The 14,964-nt window shown below is 38.1% G+C and overlaps 1 protein-coding gene across 4 annotated transcripts in view; it reads right to left on the bottom strand.

The window, feature by feature from the left end:
• The window catches only part of LOC105479439 (filamin A interacting protein 1), a 236,757-nt gene that overhangs the window by 202,770 nt on the left and 19,023 nt on the right, over positions 1-14,964 (bottom strand). The window lies entirely within an intron of this gene.

Here is a 14,964-nt window from a genome sequence, read left to right as displayed (position 1 = left end):
CACATCTGTTGGTTGTGAAAATGAATACGAGATCACTTCCAAACAGCGTTTGACACCGGTGTGTTTCATTTATAGCTAGATCACTTACCTAGACATATCAGACTTTTGTCCAGCTATGTACCTGAATGTTATTAAAATAAAATTACCATAAAGGAATGTCTATAACATTATGATTTTGAAAGGAGTAACGTTAAGACGGAAAATCTTAGCATCCTCACTCAGTTCATTCATTCAAAGTAACACACGGTAAACACTCCAGGAAATCCAGGACACGAGATACCTCTGGTTGTTAATAGGCTTGCCTCATCGTTAACCCTCAAGTCTCCACAACATGAAGAATGTCTCAAGATACTTTATGTGCTTCATCCTACATAATAAAATGGTATGAATCTGCTGAGACTGAAACTTTCTAAAAATTGTTTAACTAGTTTTGGGGACTGTTTTACTAATTACATATGTGAAATTAACACTAAGGGAAACTGAGGGAGGTCCTTTTGGCCACAGGTAAAATAGGAAGGGAGGCACACACACCACACACATACACACACACACACACACACACACACACACACACACACACACACAGAGAGAGACAGAGGGAGAGAGAGAGAGAGAAACATTATTGATTAACAAACTAGAATATGGCCCTGACAAAAATCTCACCAATACCGTTATAAAGGTTGACCCTCTTCCTGAGATCAATTTGTCAGATTAAAGATACCCTCTTTTTGACATGCAAACTGAAGATGAACCAAAGACATATGTAAAGGTGTGGATGTAATATTTTAAGAGTTGCATACTTGCAGTAAGTAGCTTACGTGCTGGGTAACCCTATGTCTCTGAGAAAGTTTGCCACTTCAATCAGGAGTGTGTGCGTGTCCTTCTTTTTAAAGAAATGACCCTCACCTGCTCAAGCCATTCGAAAACATCTCAGTTCTTCTCACTCCAAATAGCACACTGACAGCATGCAACCTGCCCCCTTAACGTACTTACTACCATACACATGTAAAATTGCATTTGTTCAGACTCAGTCTTTCTGAGTCTGAGCCAACCTTGATTTAAAAAAAAAAAAAAAAAAGTCCTTCTATTAAGATGAAAGAGCTCTCATGTGAAATTGACTGACTCTTCTTGAGCTAATGGATCTTTTAGAAACTTAATCTATTCACAGTCCCCAAAAGTGGGTTCTAATAGAGGTAGAAAGTATATAAGTGAAGTATGAGATAATTCAGAATCATCAGAACTTTTAAAAAATTACAAAGGGGCCGGGCACAGTGGCTAACACCAGCACTTTGGGAGGCTGAAGTGGAAGGATCACTTGAGGACAGGAGTTCAAGGCCAGCCTAGGCAACACAGCAAAACCCTGTCTCTACAAAAAATTAGCCGACCATGGTAGCACATGCCTGTAGTCCCAGCTACTTGGGGAGCTGAAGTGAGATGATGGCTTGGGACCAGGAGGTCATGGGTGCCGTGAGCCATGATTGTGCCACTGCACTCCAGCCTGGGCAACATGACCCTGTCTCCAAAAAAAGTGGGGGGTCAGGGTGGGATGTGGATAAATTACTGTTTGAAAATATATACACTTCCCCTCACACACACCAAATGCAACAGCCCCAGGTTAAAATCCACTAAAAATAACTCTGGGGATATATTATTTGACCCCTACTAAGAGTTTACTTTACAGATATCTTCAGACCAAAATGAATCAAAGAAGAGTGGTAGCCAAATGTCAAGATAACTGAGGGGAAAAACCCCCTTTGCCCTTATGGCCAAAAAAGAGTGATAGATTTATTTCTTCCGTAACTATCCAGATAATTAAAGTTTTCAGTTTTGTTTTGTCTAATGAATACCTATTCCCTCACCATGGTTTTCCTTAACCTTTGGATTAGCTGTCTATTGTTGCTATTAGTTTATTTTTAAACAACATGGTCACAAGCCACAGCATACAGAATAATTCATATAATTAGATATTCATATAATTGCTATCATCAAATTATGTTCTTTAATTATACTAGGCATATGTACATGACTGACTCGGTATTCTACAATAATCAGACTTTCTCTCTCTCTCTCTAACACACACACTCACACACACACAGGCGATAAAGTAAATTTATTTTGAAGGCTTTTCCCCCCGGCAATGATTATTCAGACTAAAGCATTTCCGACATAATCTGCAGAGGAAGTGGTGCAGCTAAGAACTATTAGAAATTTGTGTTTTGTATACAGTCAACAAGGAACTGCTGTTTCAACACATATTGTTAATATATTACTGTTCAGCTGCATCCTTTCCCACAGCCCTAAGTGTGAGCATTCTGAGAACCTCTGATCCATTTACAAGTAAAGCTGAATATCCCAACTTCAAGGATGAGTCATGATGAAAGTTTTTAATAAGAAGATAGACTAATGCTATCAGGGGTGGGAGGGAAAGGCAAATAAATTAAATAAGAGCATTGACCCATTATCTCTACACCCATTTCTAAAACCAAATTTTCCCGCCTTGTTCATTGAAATAAGCACAGTGATTTTTAAAAGCAAAAGTAAGTTAAGTTATTTAATAAGTTAATTAAGTTCTTTAATATACCAGTGAAGAGAAAAATAGACATTTGCTTCAAAACAACGTTTACTTTAATAATGTTTGGGGGTAGTGGGTGGGTGGCATGAGACAAGTTTTCAATCAAACATGCTCTGTTAACATTTATTGCCTGACTCTGAGATGATGAATATAAGCTCACCGGTACCAGAGAATTTTTCAGTTTGTTTTTTTCTGGCTACGTAAGCACCACAGTAAGTGTTCAATAAATAAGAAAGACTGAATGAGCAAATGAACATATAAAAGATTAAAGAAAAGATAAAGAAAACTATAGAGCATACAGAAAATGCTTCCAGGCTCTCTGGACAGAGTTGGGTCATCATTAGATACCTATAAAAAATTTGTAGAAGGAAATTATTTTATTGTGAATTAATTATTTTGAATTTGTTAATTTTTTATTGTTGTTGTTGTTTGAGACAGAGTTTCACTCACTCTGTCGCCCAGGTTGGAGTGCAATGGTGTGATCTCGGTTCACTGAAATCTTCACCTCCCAGGTTCAAGCAATTCTCTTGCCTCAGCCTCCTGAGTAGCTGGGACCACAGGCATGCGCCACCAAGACCGGCTAATTTTTTTTTTTTTTTTTTTTTTGTATTTTTGACTGAGGCAGGGTTTCAACCATGTTGGCCAGGCTGGTCTTGAACTCCTGGCCTCAAGTGATCTGCCCTCCTTGGTCCCCAAAAGTGAATTTGTTAAAATTTCAAAGAAAAGTAATAGATCTCAGGATAATAATTAAAATATCTATGTAACATTTACTATTAGCCAGACACAGAGTTCTAAGGGCTTAACATATATTAACCCAATTAATTCTCACAATAACTTTATGAGGTAGGTATTATTATTATCCCACATTTTACAAGCAAAAACACTGAAGCACAGAGATGTTAATAAGTTGGCCAAGGTCACATGTTAGTTGGTAAATAGCAGGACCAGAATTTGAACTAGTAAATCTGGTTCCAAAAATTTGTGTTCTTAACTACTTAACGGCCTCTTACATACAATAGTCACAGTAGCCGGTTCTTATCAATCACTGAGGGTTAAGGCATATGAACTTCACTAGCCCTGAATATATATACTTTTGATCAACAAATACATTTAAAATCCAACAGTTTTGGAGGAGATAGAAAAAAAGATGGGATAATTTCATGATTAGCATAGTAAAATAAAAATTCATTGGAACTGAAGTCCTGTTGAATACCAGAAAAGAAAAAATTGGACTGAAAAGAAAATAATTGCTTTAAGAAAAAGTCTATTTTTAAGCAAAGGATATGAGCTGTTCAGTATTGTTTCTAAAACAAGCAATGCATGATGTTTTATGATGAATGAGTTTAATGCTTAATGAAATTCTAAAATTACATTCTAAAAATATACTTTTGGTCTATGATTTGATAAACAATTTAAAAATGTTTTGGAGCTATGTGTTCTCAAAGATGTAACCAACAACAAGAAAAAATGAAAAACAATGTAGGGGAAATCATACATTAGTAAGTTATTTGGCATCAACATAATATTATATTACACTTGATATAATCAGTTTTCACAATTTGAAGATACTTGCATTTTCAATTAATCTAGCTATTCTTCTATTTAGATTTTATAAAACCTTAAAAGAAACAGCACTAGCACTGTTATAATAATATATACATATATTTGTAATAAAATAAATACTTGTCCTGACAATTAATAAGTACTGTCACACCCACAAAATTCATAAAATATTAAATTATTTATTTTTCCAACTGCTTCAGGAAAGAGAAAAACTAGGTTTTAAATAAACTAATAAGATAATATTTTTGCTTTTGCCATAAATTAAGCACTTATATGCATGTATTAGACATTAAAATTCCCACTTCTCTGCACGTGTGCTTGAAAGTGAGTTATTAGAACTTAATCCTAAAAGTTGTTGTTTTTTTGACACCCCATAAGCCAACCTCTGGAGGACAAGCCTACTAGAACATGTCTAATCCTTAAAGTTATTTCAGGACCATATTCTACAGACACTTACAGATCACAAGCATCCTACTTTTCAATAGGGTCAGATAACCTTCTCCTGAGACTATTTCCTGCTTCCTTTCCTGTGCCAGAGTCACGACCTACTCTTGCTCAATACTCAATTCTTAGTTGTAAAGGATGACTTTTAACAATTTCTTATAAGAGATTGGGACATTTATTCTCTAAGAAACAGATACAGAATCAGAAAGCCAGTGATTGGGCATAGAACCACACAGAATAATGCATTTTCTCCACAAAGTATATAGGTTTGTATGTACACACTATACACACACACACACACACATATATAGAGTTAACTGAAAAATGGGCTTTCTTAAAAATACAGACATTAAGATATCTGATTCTGGAGTAGGGTAAAGCTAGTTTAAGTCCAGACTCCCTTATTTATTACCTGTGTGAGCTTAGCGAATCACTTAATCTCTCTTAAGCCACCTTTCCCTCTTCTATAAGATTAATAAAAGAATTTAAGACTATTCAGTTCTTCCCTTTTGCAGCCATCACTGAAGCAGAAGCAGCCAAAATGAAGTCCAGTCCCTTTGGGACTTCTGACTGAAACAGAACTGTAAGAAGCATTTCAATGCACCTTCCCACATTTGCAGGAAGATTATGTCTTCTCCTCTTTTCGAAGAGCTGGATCTGAAGTACAATGTTAGATGCATGCCTATGTGAAAGGATGATGAAGTTCAGATTGTGCAAGAACACTATAAAGGTCAGCAAATTGGCAAAGTAGTCCAGGTTCACAGGAAAAACTATGTCATCTGCATTGAATAGGTGCAGCAGGAAAAGGCTAATAGCACCACTGTCCATGTGGGCATTTACTCCAGCAAGGTGGTTGTCACTGGGCTAACACTAGACGAAGACCACAAAAAAGACCCTTGAAGGGAAAGCCAATCTTCTCAAGTAGCGGGGAAAGGGGGATATATAAGGAAGAAACAATAGAGAAGATGTAGGAATAAAGTAATTTTATATAAAACTTTCAATTAAAACTGCTAAAATGGAAAAAACGACTATTCACAATATCCAAACACTAGAAACACTCTAAATGCTTTCCACAATTGAACAGATAAATTGTGGTATAGTCATACAGTAGCATTGAGAACTACACAGCTGTGTAAATAAATCTCTCAAACAAAATGTTAAGTGAAAGAAACCAGACTCAAAAAGTACACTGTATGATTCCATACATTTCAAGTTCAAAAAGTGACAAAGCTAATCTATGGTGTTGGAAGTCAGGATAGTAGTTGCCCTTAGGAGATGGGAATATGACTCGAAGTGGACATGAGCAAAGAGTCTATGGCATTGGTAATGTTTAGTTCCTTGCTAGTGACACCAGTGTGTTCAATTTTGAAAATTAATCAAGCTATATACTTATGATTTGTGTATGTTATAATTTAGTGAAATTTTTTCAATTAAACGTAATTTAAAATATATCATGCCTATAAGTCCTTACCTTCTGAAATATTTACAGATAATGTGATGTCTGAAATTTGCTTCAAAGCAATCCAGTGTTAGCTGGGAGGGATTACAGGTGGCTCGTGCCTGTAATCCCAGCATTTTGGGAGGCCAAGGTGGGCAGATCACCTGCCTTGGCCTGGCCAACATGGCCAACATGGTGAAATGCCGTCTCAACTAAAAATACAAAAATTAGCTGGGTGTGGTGGTGCACGCCTGTAGTCCCAGCTACTTGGAGGCTGAGGCGGGAGAATTGCTTGAATCCATGGGAGGCGAGATCACTCCCACCTGGGCAACAGAGGAAGACTCAGTCTCAAAAAACAAAAACAAAAACAAAAACAAAAAAAAAAGAGAGAAAAAAAGAAAAAAGAAAAAGAAATCCAGCGTAGGGAGAGGTAGAGAACTGGGTGAGGGTATAATGAAACAGAATTGACCATCACAGGACTGCTGTTAAAGCTGGGAAACAGGTAATCATTATACTGCACACTCTTTCTATTTTCATACAGGTTTTAACTTTTCTTTGTTTTTTTTTCTTTTTTTTTTTTTTTGAGACGGAGTCTCGCTCTGTCGCCCAGGCTGGAGTGCAGTGGCCGGATCTCAGCTCACTGCAAGCTCCGCCTCCCGGGTTCACGCCATTCTCCTGCCTCAGCCTCCTGAGTAGCTGGGACTACAGGCGCCCGCCACCTCGCCCGGCTAGTTTTTTGTATTTTTTAGTAGAGACGGGGTTTCACCGTGTCAGCCAGGATGGTCTCAATCTCCTGACCTCGTGATCCGCCCTTCTCGGCCTCCCAAAGTGCTGGGATTACAGGCTTGAGCCACCGCATAATTAAATGTCTTTAATGCTTACTGTTTGGCATATAAATAGACACTCACTGAATGATAGTTATTATTTATATAATTAATATTATGACTATCTGAGTCTTTACATAGAAGTCACATGGAATTCCATTGGTGTCATAAGATAATTAAGAAGATAATTGAGGGCTAGGGGCAGTGGTTCATGCCTACAATCCCAGTACTTTGGGAGGCCGAGTGGGGAGGATCACCTGAGGTCAGGAGTTTGAGACCAGCCTGGCCAACATGGCAAAACCCTGTCTCTATTGAAAATACAAAAATTAGCTGGGCGTGGTGGCATGCACCTGTAATTCCAGCTACTCAGGAGGCTGAGGCAAGAGAATTGCTCGAACCTGAGAGGCAGAGATTGCAGTGAGCCAAGATTGCTCCACTGCACTCCAGTCTGGGCCACAAAGCAAGACTCTATCTCAAAAAAAAAAAGATAATTGAATTTATACTATTAATATACACTATTAGCAACTGAGATTTAAAAAATTGAATATAAAAAAGTTTATTCTCAAAGAAGGTGATTATTTTTAAAAAAAGAAAAACAATTTTAAGAAAAAAATAAAGTAGAGAAACTAGAAATGCCAACCTGAAGCAATTAGTTTTAAAACCACCGGAAAAGAGGCTTCATTCTTGTTTTTATTAACAAAACTAACAGCATATTTTTTTTTGCCTTATCTGATAATTAAAGGTAAAAAATATCAAGAAAGTAAGGCATCCAGACAGCAAAAGCTGTAGGCCAACAGTTAGTAAATAACAGGAAATGTCATCACAAAGTTCGAACATTCAGGATGAAAAATTCAGGGCAAGAAATGTTCAGAAACACTTGAATTTGGTACCCATCTTACAGCTGAGTGGGCCCTTGTATCCTTAATATTTGCATTCTTCGCTTTTTCATCTGACAATGAAGTAACAAATCACCTCCTGGAAGAGGTGGAAGGGACAAGAAAGTGTTTTTGAAATGACAAAATATCTGAAAACTTTGTGCCTCAAAGTTTCCTTTCAGTCACCTACCTTGAGAACTATGAGCTAAGTCAACTATATGGTGAAATGATGAAGAACGTTCTTTTAGAAGCTTTATGTTAAATAAGTATAATATACAATAAATGTGGAAATTAGAGTCATTAGAGTGAGACAATTAAAAAGTCAATGAAAACTACAAAGCAGTAATTTTTTAAAAAACAAAACTGACCTCTATAAGATAATTACAAGTTCCTTGTTGAATCTTTAGCCCTTAAAAACAGCTTTACAGTCAGTGCAGTGACTCACACCTGTAGTCCCAGCTGAAGTGGGACGATGGCTTAAACCCAGAAGTTCGAGGCTGCAGTGAGCTATGATTGTGCCACTGTACTCCAGCCTGGGTGGCAGAGCAAGACCCCGTCTCTAATAAAATTTAATAATATTGCAGAAAATATTAAATTTAGTTAATGAATTGGAAAAAAAACTCACTGAAAGTAAAATGAAAACAGCAGGTAATAAAACAGCATTAAATACATTGTTGCATTATCCCACTTAAAGATTATGTAGATAATATAGTTATAGAAACAGATATGAAAATAGAAATAGATACATAGAAATGCCCTCCCCACATTTCTATAGAAATACATACACACATACATATACGTGTATATATGTGTGTATCTGAAATATTTGCACATAATAATTACAATGGTTATCTTTCTGTATGTTCTCTAAAGTTTTCATATTGACATTTTGTTTTTATAATAGGAAAATAAGATAATTTAAAATTATTTGCTATTGGGGTAGTTTTCCAACATGTTTCTAAGGTGGAGGCTTGAAGATTCATGCTTGGTATGACTTGCCTTTCCTGTTACTACTCGGGATTTCAATGAGTCTGCCTCAGGATAATGTAATTATTAAGCAAATGACATAGTTGAATTATGTCTGGTGTGGGTCTGGCATTCAATTTCCTTAACTAAATTCCTCTTAATATTCACTCACAGAATAAAGAAAAAAGGTCATGTTGTGATTCTTCAAAATGAATTACGGTTGCTTTGCTTTCCATGCTGTATATGGGTTTTTCTGCTCTTTTATCCTTAAGAATGTCTTAACTTGCCATAACACTATATCATTGCATTTGCCTCTGTAGTTTTCTCCCATGACATTTTCCCTTTGAGCCATCGATTGTGTTTGGGTCTGCCTGGAAATTCTGCATGATGCAAGGAGGAGATATTTTCTCCTTTAGGGCTTACCTGAGGGAAAGTTTCAGTCATTTTGCTGCTGTTGACCTTAAGTGATAGAGGACAGAGAAACACTTTTTGCACTTCCTTAGCAATAGCTAGAACATGACATCACTATCTGAACATGTGTTACGATAGAATGAGGTCTGGGAAAAAGGAGACTTTGTTCTGACCCCAACTAGCAAGACAATTTTTTAAAAATGATTTAATCCCTCTGAGCCTATTTCCTAAACTGTCAAGTGGGAATAATGGTGTTTAATCTACACACTCCACTGCCACTCTGCACCCTCCACCAGCACCACCACTGTGATGATTGGGAGCCACTGCTCTAAGAACGAGAATGTTCCATGAGAGAAAGGAAAGGCAATGGTGTGGTTGGGTTCACCCCAGTCAATTTCCACTATCTAAAATTATTTTCATTGCCTAAAAATATTTTCATTACCTAAAAAGGGTTCCTTGTTATAAGCTTCATTTCTAACATAAAATACCTTTTTTACAAAACATATTTTATTGTATTTATTTATTTATTGTAAGTGTGATGGAGTCTACTCTGTCATCCAGACTGGAATGCAGTGGCAAGATCTCATCTCACTGCAACCTCTGCCTCCCAGGTTCAAGCTATTCTCCTGCCACAGCCTCCTGAGTAGCTGGGACCACACACGCGCACCATCACACCCAGCTCATTTTTGTATTTTTAGTAGAGATGGGGTTTCACTATGTTGGCCAGGCTGGTCTTGAACTCCTGGCCTCAGGTGATCTGGGACCACAGGCATGCACCACCACGCCCAGCTCATTTTTGTATATTTAGTAGAGTCAGGGTTTCACCATGTTGGCCAGGCTGGTCTTGAACTCCTGGCCTCAGGTGATCTGGGACCACAGGCGTGCACTACCACGCATGGCTCATTTATATATTTAGTAGAGTTGGGGTTTCACCATGTTGCCCAGGCTGGTCTTGAATTCCTGGCCTCAGGTGATCTGCCCGCCTCAGCCTCCCAAAGTGCTGGGATTACAGGCATGAGCCACCACGCCTGGCCTAATATATTGCTTAGGTTTTTATACATAACTCTAAACTGTTGAAAACATTGTCAGATATGTAAAGTAAGGATGCAGGAATCTTTCTTTTCAAAAGCTGCTGATTTAATTAGTTGTAACCTTGCTGAAAGAAAAAAATGTTACAGTTCCAAAGTCAAATTTTGTACATTTATGTAAACAAATAGTAAGTATTCTGAACTTCTGTGTCTGTGTGTGCTTGGAAATTCCATCATTTGTAAAGAAGGTGCATTTGAATGTAAATTGACCAATACCATTTGTCAGAAAATGAATACATGTATTACAGAAGTAATAGACTTAAGCTACACACCAAGATCATAAACTCTAGATGTTTTCAAACTATAAATAAGTAGATGAGAATGAGAGAACAGGCTTTGAAAGGGGAGTTGACAATGAGTGGTGACAGGAGCATAGCTCATCTCAGTGCCAGTTCAGATCTGCAAACAAGAAGGTTGGTCCAACATGAAACCAGTTCCCTTGAAAAAATATGAATCCCATATTTACCTGTGTGGAATTCAACCAAAATCTGCTATAGGATTTATATAATAAATGAATGTGGTGCATTTACTCTGTGCGAGGCCCTCTAAAGCAATGGTTTTCAAGTGAGAGACATTTTGTCTGCCAAGGGACATTTGGAAATATCTGGAGATGACTTTGGTTGTCATAACTGAGGGTTGGACTGGCATCCAATGGTAGAGGCCAGGGATGCCACTAAATATCCTAAAATGTACAGGATAGCTGCCCCAAACAAAGAATTATCCGGCCCAAAATGTCAATAGTGCCAAGGTGAAGAAACCCTGCATTGGAAGATTAAAAAAGTAATAATAATCAGACAAGAACGGCCCTCAGGAGCTTAGAGTCTGGCAATAAAGAGGAGGCAAATACATAACAAAATGGGCAAAGCAAGAAAAGCTATAAGAAATATACAGAGGGCCGGGCGCGGTGGCTCAAGCCTGTAATTTCAGCACTTTGGGAGGCCGAGATGGGTGGATCACGAGGTCAGGAGATCGAGACCATCCTGGCTAACACGGTGAAACCCCGTCTCTACTAAAAAATACAAAAAACTAGCCGGGCGAGGTGGCGGGCGCCTGTAGTCCCAGCTACTCGGGAGGCTGAGGCAGGAGAATGACGTGAACCCAGGAGGCGGAGCTTGCAGTGAGCTGAGATCCGGCCACTGCACTCCAGCCTGGGCGACAGAGCGAGACTCCGTCTCAAAAAAAAAAAAAAAAAAAGAAATATACAGAGGAAAAATTATTTATAGCTTAGGGATCAGTGAAAATTTTGAAAAATAACACTGTACCTGGAGGTATTGTTACCAGTGGAGGGTCGTCCAGGTTCTTGGTGTTTTGAACAAAGAATTGGACAAAATGCACAAAACAATGAAAGAAGCAATGAAAGCACAGATTTATTAAAATGAAAGTACGCTCCACAGAGTGGGAGTAGGATCAAGTAAGAGGTTCAAGGGTGCTAGTTACAGAATTTTCTGGGGTTTAAATATCCTCTAGAGGTTCCCTATTGTTTCCTTGGTCACACCCTGTGTAAATGAAGTAGTTACCCATAATTAGTTGCAGGAGGGGAACGATTAGAGGCTGAAGTGAAGTTACAAAGTTATACCCCTATGCGAATGAAGACTAGGCCTGCGACCAGTCTGATTTGTTGCAGGAGGGGACCTAGCAGAGGTACTTCCCATTTTTCATCTGCAATGCAGTGCAAAGGGAATAGCCTCTGATCCTTTTATTACTTGAGGTGGAGAGGTAAGGTTCTCCTTTTGATTCATTTCTAGGAAGTCAGCATGAATTGGCCTTAGGTTCCCTACCTCCAGACCCTACTCTGTCTCAGTATCACCAGTGAAGGCTGCGAAACAGTAAAGATGGCAGGGTATTCAAATAGGAGGAGAGGAAGTCAAATTATCTCTGTTTGCAGATGACATGATCCCATATCTTGAAAACCACATCATCTCAGTCCAAAAGCTTCTTAAAATGACAAAAAACTTCAGCAATGACTCAGGATACAAAATTAATATGCAAAAATTGGCTGGGCATGGTGGCTCATGCCTGTAATCCCAGCACTTTGGGAGGCCGAGGCAGGTGGATCACCTGAGGTCAGGAGTTCCGGACCAGCCTGGCCAACATGGTAAAACTCTGTCTCTACAAAAAACACACAAAAATTAGCTGGTATGATGGTGTGCACCTGTAGTCCCAGCTATTTGGGGAGCTGAGGCAGTAGAATCGCTTGAACCTGAGAGGCGGAGGTTGCAGTGATCTGAGATCATGCCACTGCACTCCATCCTAGGCGAAAGAGTGAGACTCTCTCTCAAAAAAATAAAAATTAAAAATTAATTAAAAAGTTAATGTGCAAAAATTACTAGCACTCCTATATAACAGGCAAGCAGAGAGCCAAATCATGAATGAACTCCCATTCACAATTGCTATAAAAAGAATAAAATACCTAGAAGTACAGCTAACAAGGGAAGTGAAGGCTCTCTTCAAAGAGAACTACAAACCACTGCTCAAAGAAATCAGAGAAGACATAAACAAATGGAAAAGCACACCATGCTCATGGATAGGAAGAATCAATATCATGAAAATGGCCATACTGCCCAAAGTAATTTATAGATTCAATGCTATTCTCATTAAACTACCATTGAGATTCTTCACAGAATTAGAAAAAACTATTTTAAAATGTATTAGGAACCAAAAAAGAGCTCAAATATCCAAGGCAATCCTAAGCAAAAAGAACAAAGCTGGAGGCATCATGCTACCCAACTTCAAACTACACTATAAGACTACAGTAACCAAAACAGCATGGTACTGGTACAAGAACAGACACATAGACAAATGGAGCAGAATAGAGAACTCAGAAATAAGACTGCACACCTACAGCCATCTGATCTTCAACAAACCTGACAAAAACAAGCAATGGGGAAAGGATTCCCTATTTAATAAATGGTGCTGGGAGAACCATTCTTTCTATATGCAGAAAATTGAAACTGGACCCCCTTCCTTACACCACAAACAAAAATTAACTCAAGATGGATTTAAGACTTAAATGTAAAACCCAAAACTATAGAAACCTTAGAAGAAAATCTAGGCAATACCATTCAGGATATAGGCATGGGCAAATATTTTATGATGAAATCTCCAAAAGAAATTGCAGCAAAAGCAATAATAGACAAATGGAATCTAATTAAACTGAAGAGCTTTTGCACAGGAAAAGAAACTATCATAAGCTATCATCAGAGTGAACAGACAACCTACAAAATGGGAGAAATTTATTGCAATCCATCCATCTGACAAAGGCCTAAAATCCAGAGTCTACAAGGAACTTAAACAAATTTACAAGAAAAAAAAAAAAAACCATTAAAAACTGGGCAAAAGACATGAACAGATACTTCTCAAAAGAAAACATACATGTGGCCGAAAAACATATGAAAAAAAGCTCAACATTACTGATCATTAGAGAAATGCAAATCAAAACCACAATTTGATACCATCTTATACCAGTCAGAATGGTGATTATTAAAAAGTCAAGAAACAACAGCTGCTGGTGAGGCTGTGGAGAAATAGGAATGCTTTTACACTGTTGGTGGGAATGTAAATTAGTTCAACCACTGTGGAAAACAGTGTGGCAATTCCTCAAAGACGCAGAACCAGAAATATCATTTGACCAGCAATCCCATTACTGGGTATATATCCAAAGGAATATAAACCATACTATTTTAAAGATACATATACCCATACGTTCATTGCAGCTCTATCCACAATAGCAAAGACATGGAATCAACCTAACTGCCCATCAGTGATAGACTGAATAAAGAACATATACACTATGGAATACTATGCAGCCATGAAAATCCATGCTGGGACATGGATGGAGTTGGAAGCCATTATCTTCACTAAACTAATGCAGGAACAGGAAACCAAACACCACATGTTCTCACTTATAAGTGGGAGCTAAATGATGGGAACACACGGACACATGGCGGGGGTGAACAACACACACTGGGGCCTGTCAAAGGATGGGGTTGCTGGGGGAGGATGAGTATCAGGAAGAATAGCTAATGGATGCTGGGCTTCATACCTAGGTGATGGAATGATCCATGCAACAAATCACCATGGCACACGTTTACCTATGTAACAAACCTGCACATCCTGCACATGTACCCCTGAACTTAAAATAAAAGTTGAAGAAGAAAAAAGGAAAATAACACTGTAAATATCCATCTTAACATTCCTTAAAAATCTAAATTGAAAGGTGCTAGTGATTTTTATCATTCCTTTTTAATATAAATAAAAATAAATTAACCACCAAATATCTATGGAAAGATCCACTCTATTCTTGCAACTGTATTACACTGTCTGAGAAGACAAAGCTGAGTAAAACAGAGTCACTGCTCTCTGGAACTCAGAATGGTTACATCTATAATTCCACACTGACATTATTGAGATTCATTCTGTCAATGTGTTATGAGTGCCAATTATGTGCCAGGCGCTTTGTGAGACATAAGACTTCAACCGTCAAGGTTCCTGTTCTTATGGAGCACACTGTTTCTTGGAGCAGAGAGATAAAACTCAAACCAACAAGTGCATGATTTCAATGTGTGACTTCTGTTTCCGAAAATGTTGGACCATGGTCTGATAATCCTGAAAATCTCCTCACCAAAAAACACCTAGAAATTCCAGCTAAAGTAATACAAGTACTCTTTTAGAAACCTAGCTGACATGAAAGACATTACAGGAAATCCCTAAGGGCCAAAACCAAAGAGGGAACTGAAAATCAGAGCCATGAATATGAGGTTTCTCAGGTATGGGGGCTGTATTA

This window comes from Macaca nemestrina, chromosome 5 (genome assembly GCF_043159975.1).
Source record: "Macaca nemestrina isolate mMacNem1 chromosome 5, mMacNem.hap1, whole genome shotgun sequence".
In the NCBI taxonomy this organism is placed as follows: Eukaryota; Metazoa; Chordata; class Mammalia; order Primates; family Cercopithecidae; genus Macaca; species Macaca nemestrina.
The sequence above is the reverse complement of the archived record's forward strand: the minus strand, read 5'-3'. Positions and strand labels throughout refer to the sequence as shown.